Raw genomic sequence first — 22,169 nt, forward strand, 5'->3', positions numbered from 1 at the left:
CCTGGGTAGTTTTCTCTGACCAAAGTGGCGCACTTTCCAGGCTGAAGAGAAAGGGGAGCCCCCGAAGCCGGTGCCCACCATTGACTGAAAGACGCCACAAATGATAGGTGCCTGGAAGCCCCAGAGTCACCAATTCCCAGACACTGGGTGGGTGCAGCCCTGAGGCCCCCAACCATGCAGCAAAGCCCCACGTGGCACCTGTGCCTCCATGGTGGCGCCCTTGCAGCCCAGCCCTGTGCAGGCGAAGCAGCAGCCACACTGGCCACACCTTGGCTGTGTCCCTGCCTGGCCCCAAACACCGTGGCCATGCCACTGGCTGCCTCTTCCATGCAGTGTCAACCCCAACCCTGCCAAGGGCTCTGTGCATTTTCCCTGCAGGTGAGGTGGGAAAGGGCTAGTAGCAGTTCTGCGTCCTGGTTCCCTGGGGGCTGCCGGAAAGATCGTGTTCCTTCCAGGCTTTTCTCTGTCTGGGTTTAGATGCCTCCACGTGGGAACAGGTATTTGTCCCATGCATACAGATGGCGCCCTTTACAGAGATGGACATAGATTGTCTTTCCAGAGTGGGGTTGCGTTGCCTGCAGCTTTTCACCTTCTTAGCTTCATTCTATCCCGAGTGGCCTCCAAGCTGTCCAGGGGTCCCTGCTGGCCCCGCGCCAGGCCCTGTCCCGAGTGCTGAACAGAGCAGCAGGTGCCGCCAGCCCCCAGCCTCTCGGATCCAGTTCCCTCCAGGTGGCATAGACGGTTAAGTTCAGCACATCTCTACATGGAGTTTCAAAAGAGGCAACCACTTTTTCCAGTCACTGGAAACACAGCAGGAGGGCTGCAGCACGTGGCCTGGGGACGCCCGTGAGTGGCTACGGTGGGGCCTGGAAGAGGCGTAGGGTCAGTGGGGAGTGAGCGCAGCCTTGGGGGTGGGTGCTGGGGCCTGGAGGAGGAGCAGGGGGTGGTGAGTGCCAGCCGTGAGCCCCGTGAGCCGGTGGGAATAGCCTGCCCCTCCTGGGGCCTCTGAGGACTGCCTGGCTGGGGGTCCTCAAGGTGTCCCAGGTTCACTTCCAGAGGTGACCACAGGAACACAGATTCCAGGAAGCGGAGCGGGGACCTGACATTCCCAGGAGGCCCTCAGTGTCAAGAGCGGAGCCCCTGCTCCTTGGAGACCTGTCTTCCTGGGTCATCCCTGTGACTGGCTGAGAGGCACGACCTCCCCAGCTCGGGGTGTAAGTTCTGTAACTGTCTGGGTGTGAGTCTGTTTGGCATGAACCTGTCATAGTTTTTCTAAATAAATAACTGGGAAAATGTGATTTCCTGGCTTCCAGCTGCTCACAGGTTGCTGTGAAGTAGAAGGATCTCTTTTCAGCTGCCCGTTTTTGTCAGATGCTCAGACGCACGAATGTGGCAGTGACTCCCGGACTCTCTGCTGTGTGTGCTGTTGCCTGCAGCTTCTCCCTGACGGCTGCAGGGAACTGAGACCCAGGGACTGCGGCATTGAAGGCGTGTGAGTAGCAAGGCTGGCCACGCAGGGGACGGAGTCATTACTCAAATCAGCCTCCCTGAAGACTCGGAGATGGGGGTTTTTCAAGAACAGTTCTGTGGCGGGGGCTAGGGAACGGAGCAGCTGATTGGTTGGGTCAGGGATGAAATCATGGTGGGTGGAAGTAGGTCCTTCTTGCTGTCTTCAGCCCCAGGGTGGGATTACAGAGCTAGTTTACTGGTCTGGGTGGCACCAGCTGGTCCATCAGACTGCAGGTTTGAAAACGACCTTGAACACTCGTCTTGGGTTTTACGACACTGATGCCCCTGGGGAGGTCTGGATCTGTGGCTTCTGGCTGCATGGCCCCTGAGCCTTAGTTTCAAATCCTGTGGCTAATGTGTTAGTTTTACAAAAGCAAGAAGAGAATGAAATTTTGTCATCTTAGTTTCGTTGCTCAACTATCAATTCCCCTGGGGTTAGCTCAGCCCTGCCCAGGAATGAACGCGGGCGCCTTGGTGGCTCAGAGCAGGATGAGGTCGGTCAGGTCACATTTCTCTCACTGTCATAATTTTGGCAAAGGTGGTTTCACCGACTGCCCCTGCCCAGGTGCCACTGGAAAGGCCTGAAGCTGAGGCAGTCAGCAGCCCATGCCCCCCTCCCCTCCAGCCCTGCTGAGGGCGAGGCGGGCAGACATTGGTCTGATGCCCACAGACACTCTGAGGTCTCTCTTGGTGTCATCTGAGTGGGTGGCTGGGGGGGGCTCACGATGAACAATGGCCTCCCCAGGCCCAAAGTTTGCTGCCCCCACCCCAGTGTAGGAGGCAGCACACGGCAGGCATGTGTGAGGACTCACATCCGCCCACCCAGCTCGGGCCCTTCCAGGGACAAGGGGTGGCTTAATCCTAAGGTCCAAGAGGAGGAGACACCTCCCAGCTCAGCCCTCTGCACACGTCTATCCTCTGGTCAAGGGCGGCTCCTTTGGGCTCCAGGAGGTGGAAATGGGCTGCTGGTGGCCTCCACCCCTCTGGCTGCAGCACCTCGTCCTCAGCCGCACCTGGTCAGTCTGGCGACTGCCACGCCAAGGCAGTTACCTCATTACAGCTTCAGTTCCCTGACCAGGGCATCCTGCAATTCAGTGCTCTTGTAGGGGACAATAATCCCCATAGGTGTGTAGTTGGAAGAGACCCTGTTACAGAAGACAGACTGGCAGCAGGAGAACAGGTCAGTGACACACGTTTCACAGATGTGCAGAGACACCCAAGAACATGGCTCTCACACCAGCTTTGAATTCCAGCAACACGGCATCTTCAACAGAAAACAGCACGTTTTTAGGAAGTGCTAAGACAGCATAGAAGACTTCAGTCTCTGTGGGCCGCTTGGGACACAGGACTGGCAGAGGCTGGGGAGCACAGCCCGTCCATGGAGCCATCTGTGGGGAGCACGGCCCGTCCATTGAGCCATCTGTGGGGAGCACAGCCCGTCCATCTCTCAAAAGCCCTCCATGTTTTGGGGGGTCACAAACTCTTCTGACACTGACTACCTGGAGGATCACAGACCCTGAAGGTTCAGGGCTCTGCCCCACCAGCGCCCTCTTCTGATGACAGCTGCACATGGGCTCCCTAGGCAACCCACACTGCTCCTGAGAACTGCAGATTTGGGGATCCTTACATCCCCCTCAAATTCATTGGAACGACTCCCAGGACTCAGGAAAGTGCTTTACATACAATCAGCCTGTGCGTCCTTGGTTGCTTGTTCCGCTTATGACAAAGGAAACCCATGAACAGCCCAATGAAGAGGGCGGGGGGTGGGCGCTGCTCTCCGAGCACCACAGGGGCTCCCCAGCCTGGGTGCTCCCAACACTGATGCCCAAAGGTTTTATCTCAGCTTCATTACACAGGTATGATTGATTACGTCATTGGCTATTGGTAACTGAACACAAACTCAGCCTCTGGCCCCTCCCAGGAGGTGGGGAGTGCAGGGGGCTGGAATTTCCCTCTAATCATGTGGTTGGTGCCTCTGGTGACCAGTCCCCACCCTAAAGCTACCTTGGGGTCCCCTGAGAGTCATTTCATTAGGGTAAACAAATGTGGTGAAAAGGGTCTTTGTGAAATCAGACACCCCTGCCAGGAAATCCCAGACTGCAGGAATTCTGCCCCTGGAACAGGAGCAAAGACCTGGTAGATGTTTTATACCAGAGTGCAAATCTCTCAGTGTATTCAGACCCCCTTTGCTTTCTCTCAATAGCGTTTTGTGGTACTAGACGATAAGCTCACGCACACTGAGATTCAAAGGCATCTATCGAGCAATTCATGAACGGGGCAGCACTGGAACGCGTGAGGTTTGGCGGCGGGAGCACTTGTCTGAGTGTCTGCAGAAGCAGGACAAGGACCAGACATCTGGTTAAGGTGGTAACCAGGTGAGAGGTAAGTGTGGTTAAAGTAGTAAGTCCCTGGTGAGAGGCTGGTGTGGCATTCTCTGGGCGGTGTTGGCTTTGTGGCCTGGTTCCCCGTGGGCTTTGGTTTGCTCACACAGAGTCCCGGGCACTGGAGCCGGCTCAGCCCAGGGCCTCCCGATTAACTTTTTAATGTAACTTTCCAAGTATATGTCTACCACTTTTTTTGGTCAGAGCTTCTCATGAGTAATTTTTGACGTCGAGAACATCACATAGAAGGTTCCTCTTTGTGCCTCCATAGTCACTGGCTTCCATTCCAGAAAGCAGGTGCCAGGCGGGCATCGGTTCCTCCTGCCATTTTCACCTGGTCTTGAATCTGTGCTCTGGGCTCTGCTGGGGCTGATTTCTTTCATGCCTATGTGACTCCTCAGTACTGTTTTTTAAAAGTTGCCAAATATGCTGGGCATGGTGACTCACACCTGTAATCCCAGCACTTTGGGAGGCCAAGGCAGGTGGATCACCTGAGCAACATGAAGAAACCCCATCTCTAATAAAAATACAAAATTAGCTGGGCATGGAGGCACATGCCTGTAATTCCAGCTACTCAGGAGGCGGAGGTTGCAGTGAGCTGAGATTGTGCCGTTGTACTCCAGCCTGCACAACAAGAGTGAAACTCTGTCTCAAAAAAAAAATGCCAGATATAAATGTGTGCTCAGGGAGCGTTTTGCGAACGCCACATGATCTCTTGGGAATTATAGGTGATGTGCCCTGAGTCCCTGTGGCAGGACATGGGCCTGGCTTTCACGGGTCTGCCTGGACAGGATGAAATTCCTGCTTCCAACAGCAGGCGGCAGCAGCGACCTACTCCTGGCTGCCCTGCCCATCTGGAGAGCTTCTGTGTCTTTCGGGCCCTTTGAGGCTGGTGCCACCTTCCTGCCCTGGCAGCAGCCCGTATTTTACTCCCACTTGGTGTTCCAGCTCCCCCAACCCCCTTCCCCAGTGGTAACTCTGCCTCCATATTTGCCCTGGAGCCATGGAGTGGAATATTCTAGCAGCACTGAGGGACCAAATTTTATGTACAGCATTTCCTCCAAGCATGGAGCTGCGATGCGTCTTTTCTAGGGCTAAAGGCCCCTGCAGGAGCAGCACTTCCTGGTCCACCTCACTTTCTGCAGTGCCACTAGGCCCACTTTAGCCCCCGGGTCTGCGGCTGGCCCCTCTCTCCCAGAACATCTTGCCCTGCCAGCCACAGCCAGAGAGAGGGAAGGGACAGCCCTGGCAGTAACCATGGGCCCCTTGTGCCCACGCTCCTGCTGGTCAGCCCTGAGGGCACCGGGCCTTCCTGTCCTGCTGCTATGTCTGCTGGTCAGTCCAGAGGGCACCGGGACTTCCTGTCCTGTTGCTATGTGTGCTGGTCGGCCCTGAGGGCACCGGGCCTTCCTCTCCTGCCGCTGTACCTGCTGGTCAGCCATGGAGGTGCCAGGCTTTCCCTCCCTGCCGCCTCTGTGGGGCTCCGAGGAGCAGCCAGGAGCCTCAGCTCTGATGGGGCCTTGCGCTTCCCCAACTCTGAGACCCCCAGAGAGCTGCAGGGCACAGGTTGCTTCTCCCCAACAATGAGCAGTCAGACCAGGCTTTGGACCCCTCTGCTGTTCCAGGATGGGTGGAGGTGCCAGGGGACCCAACGGGGCCTGGATGCCAACAACCTCTGCGGCCTGACAGATGCCACAGGGCACCAGGCACTGGGACGGGCTCTCCATCCTCCCTGGCCCCGTCCTGCTCCCTCCCAGTGCCCTCCTGCCACCCTGGGGTCCTGCCCGGACCCACAGCTGCCACCCACAGCACACTGGGATATTTATGCTGACCCGCTACTATCTGACCCATCTGACCACCTCACCTGGCTGACTGACCCCCACAGCCTCCAGGCCCGGGTCCTCCTGCACCAACGTTGTGTCAGGTGTGTGTGGCCGGCACTGCTGTATGCTGTGTGCAGAGCCTACAGGATGCCCTTCAGTTCCCAGGGTGCCCACCACAGAGGGTGACCGTTTCACCCTGAGGGTCCTGGGAAACCCTGTTCTAACCATGTGCCACCTGGGTCCACACGAACCTCTCCCTGTTACGTGCATTAGAGGGATGTGTGGGCTTGTCAATGTAGGGCTGAGGTGCCCACAGTGTCGTGGGGTGTCCCTTATGCTGTGCTGAAGCACAGGATCCGAGAAATAAAGAGACAGGACACAGAAGTACAAGGAAAATGCAGCTGGGCTCAGGGGGGGCCACGCCACCTATAAGTGGAGTCAGGCGAGGCCCCGAATGTCCAGAAGCGTGAGTATTTTATTGTGTATAGGTTAGGGGGCAGGGCAGAGAGTGAAGTCATCTTTAAGGATAGTGATAGGGTTTTGAGCAATAAAACATGGGGTCCACCCCTATTAGGTCACCTAGGCTAGGAAGTGGACAGTCCGCAGCAAGGGGCCTGTTCCCATTAGATCATTGAGGCAAGGGCCATGTGCAGTAAGGGGTCCACCCCCATTAGGTCACCCCCATTAGGTCATCTATGGGCAAGCTACTTCTAAGATTTATGGGAGGATGCTTTAAGTCACACAGCAGTGACAGAGCTGTCAGGGCTACCGCCACCTGCCGGCAGCTTCCAGTGAGTTCTACAGCAGGATGCTTTTCGAGCAGCACAGTAACAAGGGCTGATGAAGTTCACAGTCACCAAGATGCGATTATCCGGAGGGATTTTGAGCCCTCAAGGGATTGATTGATGCACGAGGGATTGCCGTTCTGAAGGCAGCCTTCCACGAGAACTGGAGCAAGGTCCTACAACTCCTTTATCAGGAGGAGTGGCTCTCGCCCCAAGCCTGCCACACAGCGGGTATCTTTACGATACTGAACGCTGCCGCCTGGGCCGTGGATTCTTGTCCTGGTGTAACTGTTTTCCCTTAAATCATGCTTTGCACTGTATCTGCTCCGGACATTCCTCCGACTATAAGCTGCTTATTCCTTAATTCATGCTCTGTACCGTGTCTACTCTTAGGCATTCCTCTGATTATGAACTAAGATATATATATTTATATATGGAAATAACTGAGTGATAAGATATTCTTTAGGCACTGATGCTATCAACGAATACATGATTATATAGAGAAGGGAAATAACTGAGTAGTTACTCTATAAACTGAGATATTCTTCAGGCCTGTTGTGCCAGGGTCTTAGCCCTCCTTCCTTGGTGCCTGTATGAGGGTTACCCACACTCAGGATGAGCTTTTGTAGAGTTCTGCCTCCACAAGACTTTGGTCCACGTGGCCGGTGGGGAGTGCAGTGCTGGGTGAGGGTCTCTGCTGGGGAGCTTGACACAGTGAGGTGCATAAAGCCGCCACCGGTCCAGTCCAGACCCACTGTGCACTGATACCTCATAAACTAACAGTAAAAATGTGTCAGCGCCGAACGCAAATCCAGTCAACGTCTGAAACTCTGTATGTGCTCATGGTGAACGGGCAGCAGCAGTTTTCTGCCCTGCACTCCAGACCACAGTGCAGTGAACTGGACTCCAAACACGCACTGGCTTCAAGGTGGCTCCTCCTGTCATAAGGATAAGACTGGCGATGCTCAGGCCTTGTCACGATCTGAACAAGAGGGTCAATATGCCGAGAAACAGACTGATGATTTGACATATCCCAAGGGAGGAACATAGGAAACCTACAATCAAACATCAGACAAATGAGCTACATTTTCCTTTACTTTGGAATACATCACTAAGGGCCTTGACTTGGGAGCAGCTCAGATGAAGACGACCTGATGGTTTTAGTGGACCACAAGCCATGTGGTGTGGCCTGGGAGAGGGCACAAAGTAACCTGCCTGCTGTCCCCAGGAAGGCCCCATCACATACCTGGAACAGCCCACATGCAACTGGAGAGCCTAACATACACCAAGAAGGTCCTTCACACACCTGCAGGGCCCCATACACACCTGCAGGGTCCCATTACACACCTGGAGAGCCTGTTACAGAGCAGAAGGGCCAATCACACACCTGGTACATCCACCACACCTGGAGAACTCGTCACAACTGGAGGGTTCACATACTTGGAGGACCCATCACACACCTGGAGGACCCATCCCACACCTGGAGGACCCGTCACACACCTGGAGGACCCGTCACACACCTGGAGGACCCGTCACACACCTGGAGGACCCGTCACACACCTGGAGGACCCGTCACACACCTGGAGGGCCCGTCACACACCTGGGGGACCCATCACACACCTGGGGGACCCGTCATACCTGGAGGACCCATCACACACCTGGAGGACCCGTCACACACCTGGAGGACCCGTCACACACCTGGGGGACCCGTCATACCTGGAGGACTCTTCACACACCTGGAGGGCCCATCACTCACCTGGGGGACCCATCACACACCTGGGGGACCCGTCACACACCTGGAGGACCCGTCACACACCTGAGGGACCCATCACACCTGAGGAACCCATCACACCTGAAGGACCCATCACACACCTACAGGGCCGCAAGGGGAAGGTTTCCAAGGTCATTGTGGGTGCAGTGAACAGAGGACCTTTCTCCCCATGGGAACAGGTAACCCAGCCAGGAAGCGCATTCAGCAGCAACCCGCCCTGGCACCTGGTCCTGGCAGGCAGCAAAACGGCCTCCGCAGAGCCGGGGTCAGAATGGGGTGTGGGCGTGCGAGCCCACTGGAGGGCATCCTGGCAGTGAGGTGGCCCTGGATGTAGGGAGCCCTGGACGTAGGGAGCTGGGAAGCTTCTCTGCTTCCATCTCCATGCGACCTGGAGGGGTCTGGGGAACGGGGAACGGGAAGGCAGCCTCCAGGACAAGGTGAGCCGCCGAGGGGCTTGTGTCTGGACATGGTTTCCAGCAGGAGGGGAGCGAGGTCATGAACTGGGGCCGGATCCATCCCAGGGGGCCAGGCCTGCGCACCCCTTCCTGTCGGGATGCAGAAGACCCCGAGCTGGAGGAGAGGCAGAGGGGGAGCAGTGGGTGACCGATCCCGCCCGTGACGAGTGCGCGGAGGAGACGTGCTGCCTGCTGGGTGCAGGGACCGCGGGCATTTGGTGAGCGCCTCCTCTGCCAGGTGTCTCCATGGAGCGCCCGTCAGGGCCCCCGCCAGCCCTGGGCACCCTCCTGCCTGACACCGTCACCACCCACCAACAAAGCGTAAGCCAAAAATAAAACGCTAAGGCACCCGACCATCCGAATGGACGTCCTCCTCGGCCAGGGCCCTCTTAAAATACACCCTGAGAGACGGTCTTAGGCCATAACAGGAAGTGGGGTCAGGCATGCCTCATTCCACCTTTCCCGACACAGACTGAAGTCGGATAGGAAAATTTTACGACCCTCTGAAGCTGCGACCTGAGGGCCTCTGCCAACAGGAGCCTGGCTCTCCGGATCCTTATCTAAAACCAGGCATTCCTTTCTATGGATCCTAGGTCTGTAGATCCACTTAACCAACTGTCCACTGGAAAGTTCTCAAAGCTTCCTGCACCCTGAGAGTTCCGCTCTCCTGACTGCTTTGTCCTCCTGCTTTCTGAACCGGACTCAACGCGGTTCGTAAACGTACTGGCTGAAGTCTTCTCCCTAAAACGCATAAGAAGCTGGCTCCGACATCCGGGCGTGTCCCCAGGCCCTCCTGAGGGCTGTGTCACCGGCCATGGCCACTCACCTTTTGGCTCAGAATAAATCTCCTTCCGCATTTTACACTTTGACTCTTGACCGGAGCCAACGCTGCTCTGACTCACCCAGAGCTCTCCCTCCGCCCTCCCGTGGAGGTGGCCATTTGCAGGAGCAGAGCCTCAGTGGGGCTGCTGAGGGGCGGGCACTCCCCGAGGGCAGGGCTCAGTGTCCACCGAGGGCACCTCAGACGGCCTCGGCTGCCGGCCACCCTTGGCGCTTGTGAGGGGCGCTGGCTGCTCCCACCTTGCCTCCAGTGTGGGTGCGGAGGGTGCTGGGGTCCTGAGCCTTTCTCAAAGGCATGGAGGAGCCAGGGAGGCCTCAGAGCCCCTCTCAGTGCGTCTGTCTTTCCTGCCTCGATCTTTGAGCCTCTGAACTTGATGAAAGTCTGTGGTGTGTGAATATCTTTTCTGTCCCATGCTGGAAAACCTTGAACTTAATGGAATCCTGCAGTCTTGTCATTAGCTCAGCTCTAAACAGCTCTAGATTTTAAGATGATATCCAGTGTGACTGTGCCCGTTTCGCGTGGCACAAGCTTGCCTATGATCGCAATTCGCAGAGCCGCTGTTTTTTAGCTGACACTTGGCCCGAGCGTGGCCCCTGGGGGCACAGGGCTGTTCACTTCTCTTTCAAAGCACCCTAATCTGGTAGGGGTTTTTTTTTTTGCCAGTGGCTGGTGGGCTGGGAGTAGAGAAAAGGAAAAGGCATTCCGGCTGAAAACCTCACACCCGAAGGGCCTGTGGGCAGTATGCAGTTTACCCCAAAACAGTGGTTGCCACAGTAACCCGGGTGGTGTCGCCAGCGGCTACCAGTTCGGCCCTTCCAGGGAGATGTCAGGCGACCCCTTCTGCCAATCCCTTTCCTCATTAGAGAGGAGGAATTTTGCCTTTCTGGGAGACATTCAAGAGGACAATTTGAAATCCCACAAAAGCCAGGGTTGTTGGAATCAGGACTCGGCTCAGCGCGGCCAAGCACAGCCCCCAGGCAGCTACCCGGGGCGCTGTTTGTTCTGGCTGCCACCAGGGCCAGCGCAGCACAGCAGGGGGCAAAGAGGCCAAGCTTCCTTTGGTGAGTAGCACAGGGGGGCCAGGCTGGCTGCAGGAGCAGCGGGGGTCCGGGCCAGGGGCCTCTGCGCCTCCGTGCCTCTGCCGTGGCTCCTCCCGTGGCTTTCCAGAGCTGTTTCCCACCTCTCCCTGAGCAGCTGGCGGGCGCAGGGGGCTGAGGCACTGTGGAAGCCGCGGGGACCGAGCCCCAGCCCAGGGAGGCTGAGGCCCTAGGAAGGCGGCCAGCCCAGGCCCTCTCGCCTCTGGCCAGGAAACTGTTTCTCCCCTCGGGCTATGCTGGAAGGAAGGGTCGTGAGCGGCTTGTAATGTCAAAACAAAGTGGAGGGCTTGCCCAGGGGAGGGAGGAAGGCCTTGGCTCCTTCCAGCCAGCGGGAAGGAAAGGGAAGAAAGCCAGGATTTCCTCAAAAACATTTCCCCACAGCCGGTCAGCTCCCCAGGGGCCAATGCCTCAGCCGCACTCTGGGCACAAGGCCGGCCCCTTCCTAGAGCCCATTTAGAACTCAGTTCTCTTCAGACCACTCCTTTCTGGCTGGATTCTGGAGACTGTAACTCGGGAACCTACCAAGTGGGGCCCGTTAGAGGTGCTGGCTGAGTTCCCATGTGACCCCATCAGGCCGGCTCACAGCACATCTCCGCAGCGACACACTCAGGGCTGGATTTCCAGTGTGTGCGCCTGAAGCCCAGCGGTGGGGCCCACATGGCGCGGTGGGGGTCAGCCCGAGAGGCATCCCCTGGGCAGGCGCGGGAGCCCCCTGCAGTTCGATTCACTGTAGCCGTCAGCCCACAGCGCACGCAATCTTTCTTCCCATTGAGTTGTCTTAGCACCTTGGTTGAAAAGCAATTTACCATGTATGCATGGGTGTATTTCCTTTATTTCGAAGTGATTTCTAAAAGGAAAATTACAAGGCCCCTTCTTCTGATTTTGGACCCACACCCTTTCCCGTGTCCGACTCATCCCTGTCCATCCTGGTGTCTGGTGGTTTCATAAAAAGTCAAACACATGCCTGCCATTATGACCCGGTGATTGCACGCCTTCTATCCCAGAGAAATTAAGATGTTTAGTCACACAGATGATTGTACCAGCTTCATCTGTAACAGTGAAAACCTGGGAGCAGCCCCAGCATCTGTCAACAGATGGGTGTTAAATGCACACCACACAACATGCTCAGCAAAGGCAAGAAGCAGACACAGAGAGAAAACCCCACCTCGAAGGCCGCCTTCCGCGCTCCGTTTACGTAACCCTCTTGAAAAGACAGGTGATGGAGACGGCACACGTGCCCATGGGTGCCCTGGTCGAAGGGCGGCGTGGGGCACCCCTCACCCCATGGGGACGGATGGACACGCATCGCGAATGTGGCTGTGGTCACAGGAATCGACACGTGTGGCCACACATCAGAGTCTCCACACACAGTCGCACCCGGAATAAAATGAACACGTAGAAACCCAGGATGTCCAAATGAGCTGTGTGCCCAGTGGCGGGTGTGGTGCTTGTATCAGTTTCCTGCGTTTAAGAATTCGCGGTAGCTCTGCCAGGCGCTGCATTGTAGGAAGCTGAGGGATGGAATGTGGGGCCTTTCTGGACCATTCTGCAACTTTTTGTGAGGCTATAATTAGCTCAAAATGCAAAGCTAAAAATTCTAAGGACTTAGAAATAAACTGGACACAAGATGCACAGGTCCTGTGTACTGAGAACTGAAAAACATCCATGAGAGGAATGAACAAAGGCCTCAGTAAATGTTTCCAGAGCGTGTTCATGGAAGATGCCAACTCCCCCCAAATGGACCTCTAGAATCAGCACAATCCCAATCAAAATCCCAGCAGGATTTTTGTAGACATTAGCAAGCTAATTCTAAGGTCTATACAGAAATGCACAGGACTCAGAGTAACCAAAGCAAGCATTAAAGAGGGCGAAGTTGAAGAACTCACATGTCTTGATTTTAATGAACACAGTCAATATAAACATGGTAACAGACAAACAGGTCAGTGGGACAGAACAAAGCTCAGACCTACTCATCTGTGGCCAACTGACTTGTGATAAATGTGCCGAGGCAATTCAACAGGGAGAGAATAACCTTCTCCACAAGGAATGCTGGGTCATTTGGACACTCATGAGCAGCAAAACAAAACAAGTACAAATCCTCAAAACCCTTACCTCACACCACGTACAAAAATTAACTTGGGGCCGGATGCAGTGGCTCATACCTGTAACCCTAGCACTTCGAGAGGCTGAGGCAGGTTGGGAAGTGTAAATGAAGACCATTATGAGAGGCCTACAGACAAAAGGGGTCCTGCCAAGGGCTGGTGAGGGTGCAGCCTGCTGACAGGATGGTAAGACAGGAGCCACAGGCCGGCGTGGGGAGGGTGCGGAGTGGGCGCTGGCCTCGGGGAGGGAACGGGGAAGGGGCTGGCCTGGGGGAGGGGCTGTCCATGGTCTTGATTCTGGAAATGATTCTGTAGGTGTAGCAGAACGTCAAAACTTATCAAACTGTACGTCTTAAATATGGGCATTTTATTGCATGTCAAAAAAATGTGAACAAAGCTGAAAATGGACAAAATACCACAACAAATGACATCCAGCCATAAGGAGATGGATTTAGGTAGAAGGAAGAATTCTTTAACACAGACTATGGGTCTCCGAGGGAAATACTATCTGGTAATTTTCTCACTTTGGGGTGTGTTTAAACCGTAGGACAAGGAGTGAACCCTAAAATCTGGTGAGAGTCTGTGAAACACACCAGGAACCCACGCGCAGAACGTCACATCCTGTCAGTCACCCGAAGGGCCATCTCCGTCCCCGCCAGTCCGAGGGCCTCCCCCAAGGGAGGGGCGTGCTCCCCGCCACGCAGCTTCTGCTGGTGCACGGCCCCTCCCTGAACTCCCTACCTGAGCCTCTCTTGCCTGGACTATTTGGAAAGTCTACACGTGGAAGAAGGGTGGTCCCACTGAGTCACGTCCGCCCAAGGGAACTGCCCAGGAGCCATGGAAGCAACCACAAAGTGAGCCTCTCAGACGCGGCTGAAAGGAAGCCAGGCACAAAGGTACAGCTGTGGGGTTTCCTCTACCAAAACCCTAAAACAGGCAGAAGGAGCCCTCTGTGGTGAACAGCACTGGGGTTACCTCGGGGGCCGGGAGGGAACTCTGGGGGTGCCGGTCACATCCGACGTCTCCGTCTGGGGGGTGGGGATGGTTTGCCAAGCCTGTCACTTGTGCATGTGTTAAGTGTCCACAGAAAACTGGGAAATGCACACATGAACACGTGGGCGCCGTGCCCTCCCAAATCTACCCCTGCTTTACCCAGTGACCTTCAGCCACCGCAGCGCTTCCCTCTCACCACCCGTGGGCTCTGTGGTGGCCCCAGCCTGGCCCTGGAGGCTGTGACCTGCCTCCTCCGGCCAGAGGTGGACCCGAGAGACCTTCCTGTCTTCAGCCTGGAGAGGGAGCGGCCGCCAGGGCCACCATGCCTCAGCTCCCTCGGAGGGTCTGGGGAGGGCTAGGGCTGCTAGTCCACGGGCATCGCCGTGTCTAGCGTGGGCCCTTCGATGTGGGTCATGCTGACACTCCCACTTTACAGGGGAAGAAACCAAGGCTCCAGGTTCCGCTGCCAGGGCATGAATGGGAGCGTGGTCAGGACGGGGCTCCTGGACCACAAGCCTCATGGGAACCCCGAGGAATGCAGGTTCTTGGGCCCCTCTGGCCCTGATGGATCAGATGCTGGTGATGGCTCAGGGTCCCCATAGGCCCTCCAGGGAACTCTGACCTGGGAAGTGGAGCAGCCCTGACTTGGAGGTGAGGACATGTCAGGACGTACCTTGCTCTGCAGCCGCTGCACTGATGCTCAAGAGAGTATCCGAGACGGCTCAGTCTCGGTGCTCCTGCACCCCCGCCCCGGTGCTCCTCTGACCCCTGTGCTCCTCTGACCCCCGTGCTCCTCTGACCCCTGTGCTCCTCTGACACTGCGTGCTCCTCTGACCCCCGTGCTCCTCTGACCCCCGTGCTCCTCTGACCCCCGTGCTCCTCTGACCCCTGTGCTCCTCTGACACTCCGTGCTCCTCTGACCCCCGTGCTCCTCTGACCCCTGTGCTCCTCTGACACTCCGTGCTCCTCTGACCCCTGTGCTCCTCTGACACTCCGTGCTCCTCTGACCCCTGTGCTCCTCTGACCCCCGTGCTCCTCTGACACTCCGTGCTCCTCTGACCCCCGTGCTCCTCTGACCCCCGTGCTCCTCTGATCCCTGTGCTCCTCTGACCCCTGTGCTCCTCTGACACTCTGTGCTCCTCTGACCCCTGTGCTCCTCTGACCCCTGTGCTCCTCTGACACTCTGTGCTCCTCTGACCCCTGTGCTCCTCTGACACTCCGTGCTCCTCTGACCCCCGTGCTCCTCTGACCCCTGTGCTCCTCTGACCCCCGTGCTCCTCTGACCCCTGTGCTCCTCTGACACTCCGTGCTCCTCTGACCCCTGTGCTCCTCTGACACTCCGTGCTCCTCTGACCCCCGTGCTCCTCTGACCCCCGTGCTCTGACCCCTGTGCTCCTCTGACCCCCGTGCTCCTCTGACCCCCGTGCTCCTCTGACACTCCGTGCTCCTCTGACCCCTGTGCTCCTCTGACCCCCGTGCTCCTCTGACCCCTGTGCTCCTCTGACACTCCGTGCTCCTCTGACCCCCGTGCTCCTCTGACACTCCGTGCTCCTCTGACCCCCGTGCTCCTCTGACCCCCGTGCTCCTCTGACCCCCGTGCTCCTCTGACCCCTGTGCTCCTCTGACACTCTGTGCTCCTCTGACCCCTGTGCTCCTCTGACACTCCGTGCTCCTCTGACCCCCGTGCTCCTCTGACCCCTGTGCTCCTCTGACCCCCGTGCTCCTCTGACCCCTGTGCTCCTCTGACACTCCGTGCTCCTCTGACCCCCGTGCTCCTCTGACCCCCGTGCTCCTCTGACCCCCGTGCTCCTCTGACACTCCGTGCTCCTCTGACCCCTGTGCTCCTCTGACCCCCGTGCTCCTCTGACCCCTGTGCTCCTCTGACACTCCGTGCTCCTCTGACCCCTGTGCTCCTCTGACACTCCGTGCTCCTCTGACCCCTGTGCTCCTCTGACACTCCGTGCTCCTCTGACCCCTGTGCTCCTCTGACCCCCGTGCTCCTCTGACACTCCGTGCTCCTCTGACCCCCGTGCTCCTCTGACCCCCGTGCTCCTCTGATCCCTGTGCTCCTCTGACCCCTGTGCTCCTCTGACACTCTGTGCTCCTCTGACCCCTGTGCTCCTCTGACCCCTGTGCTCCTCTGACACTCTGTGCTCCTCTGACCCCTGTGCTCCTCTGACCCCTGTGCTCCTCTGACACTCTGTGCTCCTCTGACCCCCGTGCTCCTCTGACCCCCGTGTTCCTCTGACCCCTGTGCTCCTGTGACCCCCGTGTTCCTCTGACCCCTGTGCTCCTCTGACACTCCGTGCTCCTCTGACCCCTGTGCTCCTCTGACCCCCGTGCTCCTCCGCCCCTGCCTTCACGCTCCTCTGCTTCTGCCCCGTGCTCCTCCATCCCCCGCCCTAGTGCTCCCGTGTCCCCGCCCCAGTGCTCCTCTGCCATGGCCTTGCCCGACGGAATGCACCTTTGTGTTTCTTGTGACGAATCCTGAGGAAGCCTGGGCCGCTGTGTGTTTGAGAGTGGGCTCATGGGGCAGAAGCGGGACTGCACCTTGCAGATGGCACGTCTCTACAGGCACCGCCAGATTCCAGGGAGGCTCCTGGGGGCCTCCAAGCCTTGCGCAGACCCAAGGCCACCTTGCCACCATGGCCACAGCCCAGTGCTGGCTGCCGGGCAGCAAACCTGCAGAAATGCATAAACGCACCAGAGACATCCGCCCTGAGCCCAGGGCTCCTCCTGGGCCCAACATTCTGTCCAGGTAAGGCCACGTTCTGGCCGCTGCTCCCAGGCTTGGCAAGATTGCAACCCCCACAGCCTCCCACTCTGGGACAGCCTGAGGGCAGTGTCGCAGGCCCGGGACCCTCGGGCAGAACGGAATGTGGCTTTTCCATTGGCGCTGGCCTGTGTGGCACTCACAGGTACGGCAGATGGCCTTGCCGGTCTGGGACTCCGGGGACTGTGGGAGAAAGGCCCACTGGCAGGGCTGCCCGGGGCTGCCCAGGGCTGCCAGGATGTGAACCAGCTGCGTGGCACTGTGGGTCACCTAGGGTGGCCCTGCCTGGTCTGAGAATGGGCAGTCCGTCACAGCACCACTCACTCCCGGCCACCAGCACTGCACAGGCCAGGCTTTTGCTGCACATGGCACCTCCCTGCCCAGTCCTGGCCCGAGTGCCTGGGAAACAGGGCACTGTGTACCCGAACACACTCAGACCCGTCCAGGCCCCCGGGAGAAGCGGCAGGCAATGACGTGGTCCCTGAAAAGCCGAGCGCACGCTTACGGGGTCTGTCTTTTCCTCCACGCCCCGCCAGGCTCCTGAGGCCGCCGAGTGAGCAGCAGGACCTGGGGTTTGCACGCAGAATGAGGCTGTGGACAGACAGGCTTTACCACCAGCGGCCACCATCGCCTGCTCTGCAGGGCCTGGGCCAGCCCTGAGAGGGGCGGACGGAAGGAGAGGCAGCAGTGCCCGGGGCTGGTTTACCGTCTTCCAGACACCAGCTCAGGGACAGCGGGTGTGTATCACCGAGGACCAGGGGCGCACCCCAAGGCTGCACTGTGTCTGCACGCGGCCTGGGGGCCTGTGAGGCCAGACTGCAGGGCAGGGGCCCGCGGCCGTGCCAGCCTCTCTCCTGGGTCGTGACGGTTTTCCTCCTCACTCTGCAGAGCGTCCGCTGCTGGAGCCCGACGGCTCTGGCCGGCGCAGTCAGGACTTAGCTTCCCAGCCATGGCTGGAATCCCAGCCTCCCAAAGGCGCAGCTCCTGACCTCTCCCCTGCCAAGCTCACAGTCTTCTCCTTGGCAGGCAGCCCTTTCTCCTGCTGGACCCAACCAAGGGGCACGGTGACCCAGGGACGGCGCACTCGGCGTCAGCCTCCAAGGCCTCGGAGCCACGCAGACCCAGCGCAGGATTAGAAACAGACCTCCCGGAAGGCGGAGGGCCAGACCTCCTGGTTTACGGGCGTGACCAGGCCGCGCTCAGGAGAGCGCCTCAGTCCTCCTCCATGTCAGCTTGCACGACCGTCACCACCGGTGAGGTGCACGTGCTTGTGCTTCCATTGCAGCGATGAGGAAACTGAGGCCAAGGGAGGGCCAACAAGCTGCCCTGGGCTTGCTGGTGATGCACTCGGGGGGCCTGGGATGGGTGGGGTGGCGGCACCCCTGGAAGTCCCTGGGAACCTGCACCAACCCCCAGGCCCCGCTCCCCTCTCTCACAGGACCCCTGGGCCCGGCGTTTCGGGAGCTGGGCCCGCCCCAGGGCGTCAGTTTCCAGGGAAGCCTCTGCCTGTCTGGGAGCACCCCCATCTGCTGGGCCGCGGCCTTCACACGTGCCCTGCGTAGCCCCCGCCCCTCTTAGGGCAAAGCCTCCATGAAGACTTTCGTCTCTGGCTCATCCCTTTAAGGAGCCGTAAAAACGAGCCCCCCACCTCACGGGTCTGGAATGTGCTCCCTCCACGGTGGGAGCTTGTTGGATGCGGCTGTGCTGGGCGGGGGCTCCAGGGCCTGGCCAGGTGGGCAGCCGTGCTGCGTGAGCGCTGCCCAGGAAGATGCGATGAACAGTCGTCGCTTAAAAGGATAAGCAGAAATTCCATTTCCCTTGTACATACTTGAGTATTTCAAAACATCTGGAGGATGCGCTGCTTTTCCCTCCAAGCATCTCCGTGGAGTTTTGTGGGGTACCGCGGAGGACCCGGCATTCCTCTCGGGGAAAACTGGCCTGAGCGTTGCATAATGCAGGCAGGCTGCCCGCTCACGTCGCCAGGGGGCTGCGTGCCTGTGTTTCCAGGAGACTTGCTGGAACGTCTTCCCTGGATCTTGTCAAAGTTGGATGTGGAAAGCAGCTTGGTCCATCCAAGGTCCACAGAGTGACCTGCCAGGGAGCCCGTCGGCCGGGAGTGAGGCGACACCGCGCTTGGCCTCAGGAGCTGGAACCGCCGGGGAACTCAGACGTGCCAAGCCTTCTGCCTTAGTCACAGTTAGTCATTATTCTTGGTCCTAGTGGAGCAGGAATGACTGCCATGTGGCGGGCAGGCAAGATTCACTTTCGGAAGGATCCCTGTGTAGACAGGTGCTCTGTCAGAGCAGTCGTGGGGAGCGTGGGGTGTGTGGAGCCTGGCACCGGGCTGACCCTGCCTTCCAAGCATCCACGCGGCCTTCAGCAGGACAGGAGAAAGCCCAGGACTTGTACTGTGACGTCCCAGACCTAAGAAATCCAAACCCGAGATGGAAAGGAGGGTGGAGAGAGTGGGGCCGCCGGACTGGCCGTCCCGAGAAGCCTCAGCTGCAGCAAGTGAGGCTTTGCGGGCTGCCCCACAGGCCTGGTGGCTGCTCCCGGGGCAGGGCGGGGAGCGGCGTCCCCAGCGAGCAGCCTGCCCCACACATGAAGGTACCCACACACTTAGCCCCTTGCTAAGAGTTCCACTGGCCAGAGCTCTGTCCGAGTCCAGGGCTCCACTCAAGGGACTGCTGTCCCCGCTGTGAAGAAGGCCCGTCAGGGCAAATGTTCTTCTCCACAGGGAAGCAGAGTCACCTTTTGTCAGACAGAACTTTGTGAGCCTGACACAGCTGGTAGTGGCCCCAGATCCAACATCTGACCCCAGAGCTGAAGGGCACAGAGAAGGCACAGCTAGAGATGGCAGGTGCCCCTTGAAGCTCTGGGGAGAGGGTACCAGGCGGAATCTCCCAGCACCCTTGGCCTCTAGGCTGATCTGGCCTCAAAAGCCCCAAGAGGGCTGGATACAAGGAGACAAAGCCAGAAAGGACGGGAGGTGGGTGGCTAAGGAGACAGGCTGGACAGCGGCGGGGGAGGCAGGTGGCTTTGCTATAAACAATCGTCTCAGTAACGTGGCACTGCCCTTGTGTGGGCAGGTTCACACATAGGCATAACCTCTTCTAAAACACACTGTTTATGGAGGCAAAGTTTGCTTAACAGCCATTTTAAAGCATATACTTCACAGGCTGTGCTGGATTCACGACGCGCAACTTCTGCTTCTCTGGTTTCAGAACGTTTTTGTCTCTCCAGAGCAAAGCGTCGTACCGGTTAAGTAACCACACCTCATTCCTTCCCCAGCTCTGGAAACCACAGATCCACTTTCTGTCTCCGTGGGTGTGTCTGTTTGGGATATTTCATTTAAAAGGAATCACGCAGCACGTGAACGTGTGTGTCTCACTTCTTTCAGTGAAAGTCACATTTCCGAGGCTCATCCGAGCGGCGGTGTGTCTCACACCTCACTTCTGTTCACGGGTGCGTAATACCCCGTCCCAGGGACCTGGCACCGTTCGTGAATCCCTTCACCTGCTGGCGGACACCCGGTCATCTCCGCTTTCCAGCTGTTAGGAAGGACGGAGCTGCGAACATGTGTGCACGTTTCTGAGGGGACGGGTTTTGTTTCTTTTGGGTCCATGCTTACGAGGTGAACGCGGAGTCCCCTGCCAAGTCTGCACATCACCTTTGTCAGGAACCAGCAAATGTTTTCCACAGCAGACACATCATTTTGCATTCCCACTAGCAATGTCTGAGGGTTCCCGTTTCTCCATATTCTCGCCTTTTTCTACTTAAAGCTCCAAGCAGAGGGAACAGAGCAGGTAAAGACCAGAGGCCCAGCAGGCAGCGCTTGGCTGGAGCTCACCAGGGGCTGGACGGCGTTGGACCGGGGGCACGAGAAAGATGGGAGTGGAGGCCGATGCCCACCGTGAAGGACCAGAAGTGCTGGGTGGCTGGATCATGTCGCTCACGCAGTGGGAGCGGAGACGCTTGGAAGTGCTTTGCAGAGGTGAGAACACAGCTTGTTGGGAGGGCGCTTGTGTGTCCGGAATTCCCTGAGAAGGCCTGGAGGAGTGACACCAGTGACAAGGCCATTGCAGGAGGCACGTGGGATCACCATGAGAAAGGGCTGGAGAGAAGAGGGTTAGCCTGGGAGCTTCTGCAGTCTGGGTGGGGGCGGAAGCAGCCTTCAGGGCGGTGGGTGGGCAGGAGACGGAGCAGAGAGGGTTAGCAAGGACTCAGGGGAGCAGGTTCCGAGTTGTTTACCAAGAATTTACGTTAAAATAACGTAAGCTAGGCCAGGCATTGTGGCTCACACCTGCAATCTCAGCAGTTTGGGAGGCCAAAGCAGGCGCACCATTTGAGGTCAGAAGTTTGAGACCAGCTTGGCCAACATGGTGAAACCCCACCTCTACTAAAAATACAAAAATCATCTGGGCTTGGTGGCCCACGCCTGTAATCCCAGCTACTCAGGAAGCTGAGGCAGGAGACTCCCTTGAACCCGGAGGCGGAGGTTGCAGTGAGCTGAGATCACCCCTGGGTGACAGAGTGAGACTCTGTCTGAAAAGTATAAGCTGCTGATGGGCTATACATTGTTAAGCTGTAGGGTGTGGGTCGGTGTCCAGTGTGGCACTGTTCCATCCATTTACAGCCTCTTGTGACAAGAGCAAGCAGTTTCCAGAGATGAGTATGCAGCCTGAGTGGGCGGAGCAGGCAGAGGACATGACTGCTACCTCCTCTTCATGCCTTGGGCCTGATCATCTGAAGGGACTCACAGTCCTCAGATAAACAGAGGAGGGCTGAAGGGAATCTCTTTCTCTACCTGAACTCACGATAGCAAACCTTTCACGTTTTCATTTCCCACACCGCCCAGTTTTCCAGCTCCTTGGACACCCACTGGATGTCCTGGAATTCGATTCAATTCTGAGACTGACCACCTAGGCCGCAGTGCCCAGTCCTCCCTCCCAGCATGGGGATGAGTTCACCACTCTGGGAGTTCTTGGAAGCCCATCATTGAGAATGTTTATGGAGGTTCCATTACGTAGGTGTGGGGCCAAGGAAGAGCTTTTCCCCAGTCTTCCAAGGGTTTGCTGAAAAGTCAACTCACAAAAGGCAGATTAACTGTGCAACTCAGTCCACCCTGTACACCCAACTGTGCAACTCACTCCACCCTGTACACCCGACAGAGCAACTCACTCCACCCTGTACACCGGACTGAGCAACTCACTCCACCCTGTACACCGGACTGAGCAACTCACCCCACCCTGTACACCCGACAGAGCAACTCACTCCACCCTGTACACCGGACTGAGCAACTCACTCCACCCTGTACACCCGACAGAGCAACTCACTCCACCCTGTACACCTGACAGAGCAACTCACCCCACCCTGTACACCTGACTGAGCAACTCACTCCACCCTGTACACCCGACTGAGCAACTCACTCCACCCTGTACACCCGACAGAGCAACTCACTCCACCCTGTACACCGGACTGAGCAACTCACCCACCCTGTACACCGGACTGAGCAACTCACTCCATCCTGTACACCCGACAGAGCAACTCACTCCACCCTGTACACCAGACTCCTTGGACACCAATTCACCCCACCCTGTACACTTGACTGTGCAACTCACCCCACCATGTACACCCGA

At 57.7% G+C, this 22,169-nt stretch overlaps 1 long non-coding RNA gene across 3 annotated transcripts; it reads left to right on the forward strand.

Moving 5' to 3' along the window:
- The first annotated feature begins 964 nt into the window (after positions 1-964).
- LOC141581569 (uncharacterized) lies at positions 965-17,989 on the forward strand. 3 transcript variants are annotated; one of them, XR_012514260.1, is made up of 5 exons: positions 965-3,891; positions 13,312-13,660; positions 14,194-14,408; positions 16,332-17,868; positions 17,969-17,989. It is a non-coding gene; the product is annotated as an uncharacterized LOC141581569 (long non-coding RNA). The 3 variants fall into 3 exon arrangements; XR_012514259.1 differs by having other exon boundaries at positions 16,332-17,267; positions 17,557-17,983; XR_012514258.1 differs by having other exon boundaries at positions 16,332-17,983.
- Positions 17,990-22,169: the final 4,180 nt, after the last annotated feature.

Source organism: Saimiri boliviensis, chromosome 16 (genome assembly GCF_048565385.1).
Source record: "Saimiri boliviensis isolate mSaiBol1 chromosome 16, mSaiBol1.pri, whole genome shotgun sequence".
NCBI classification, from domain to species: domain Eukaryota; kingdom Metazoa; phylum Chordata; class Mammalia; order Primates; family Cebidae; genus Saimiri; species Saimiri boliviensis.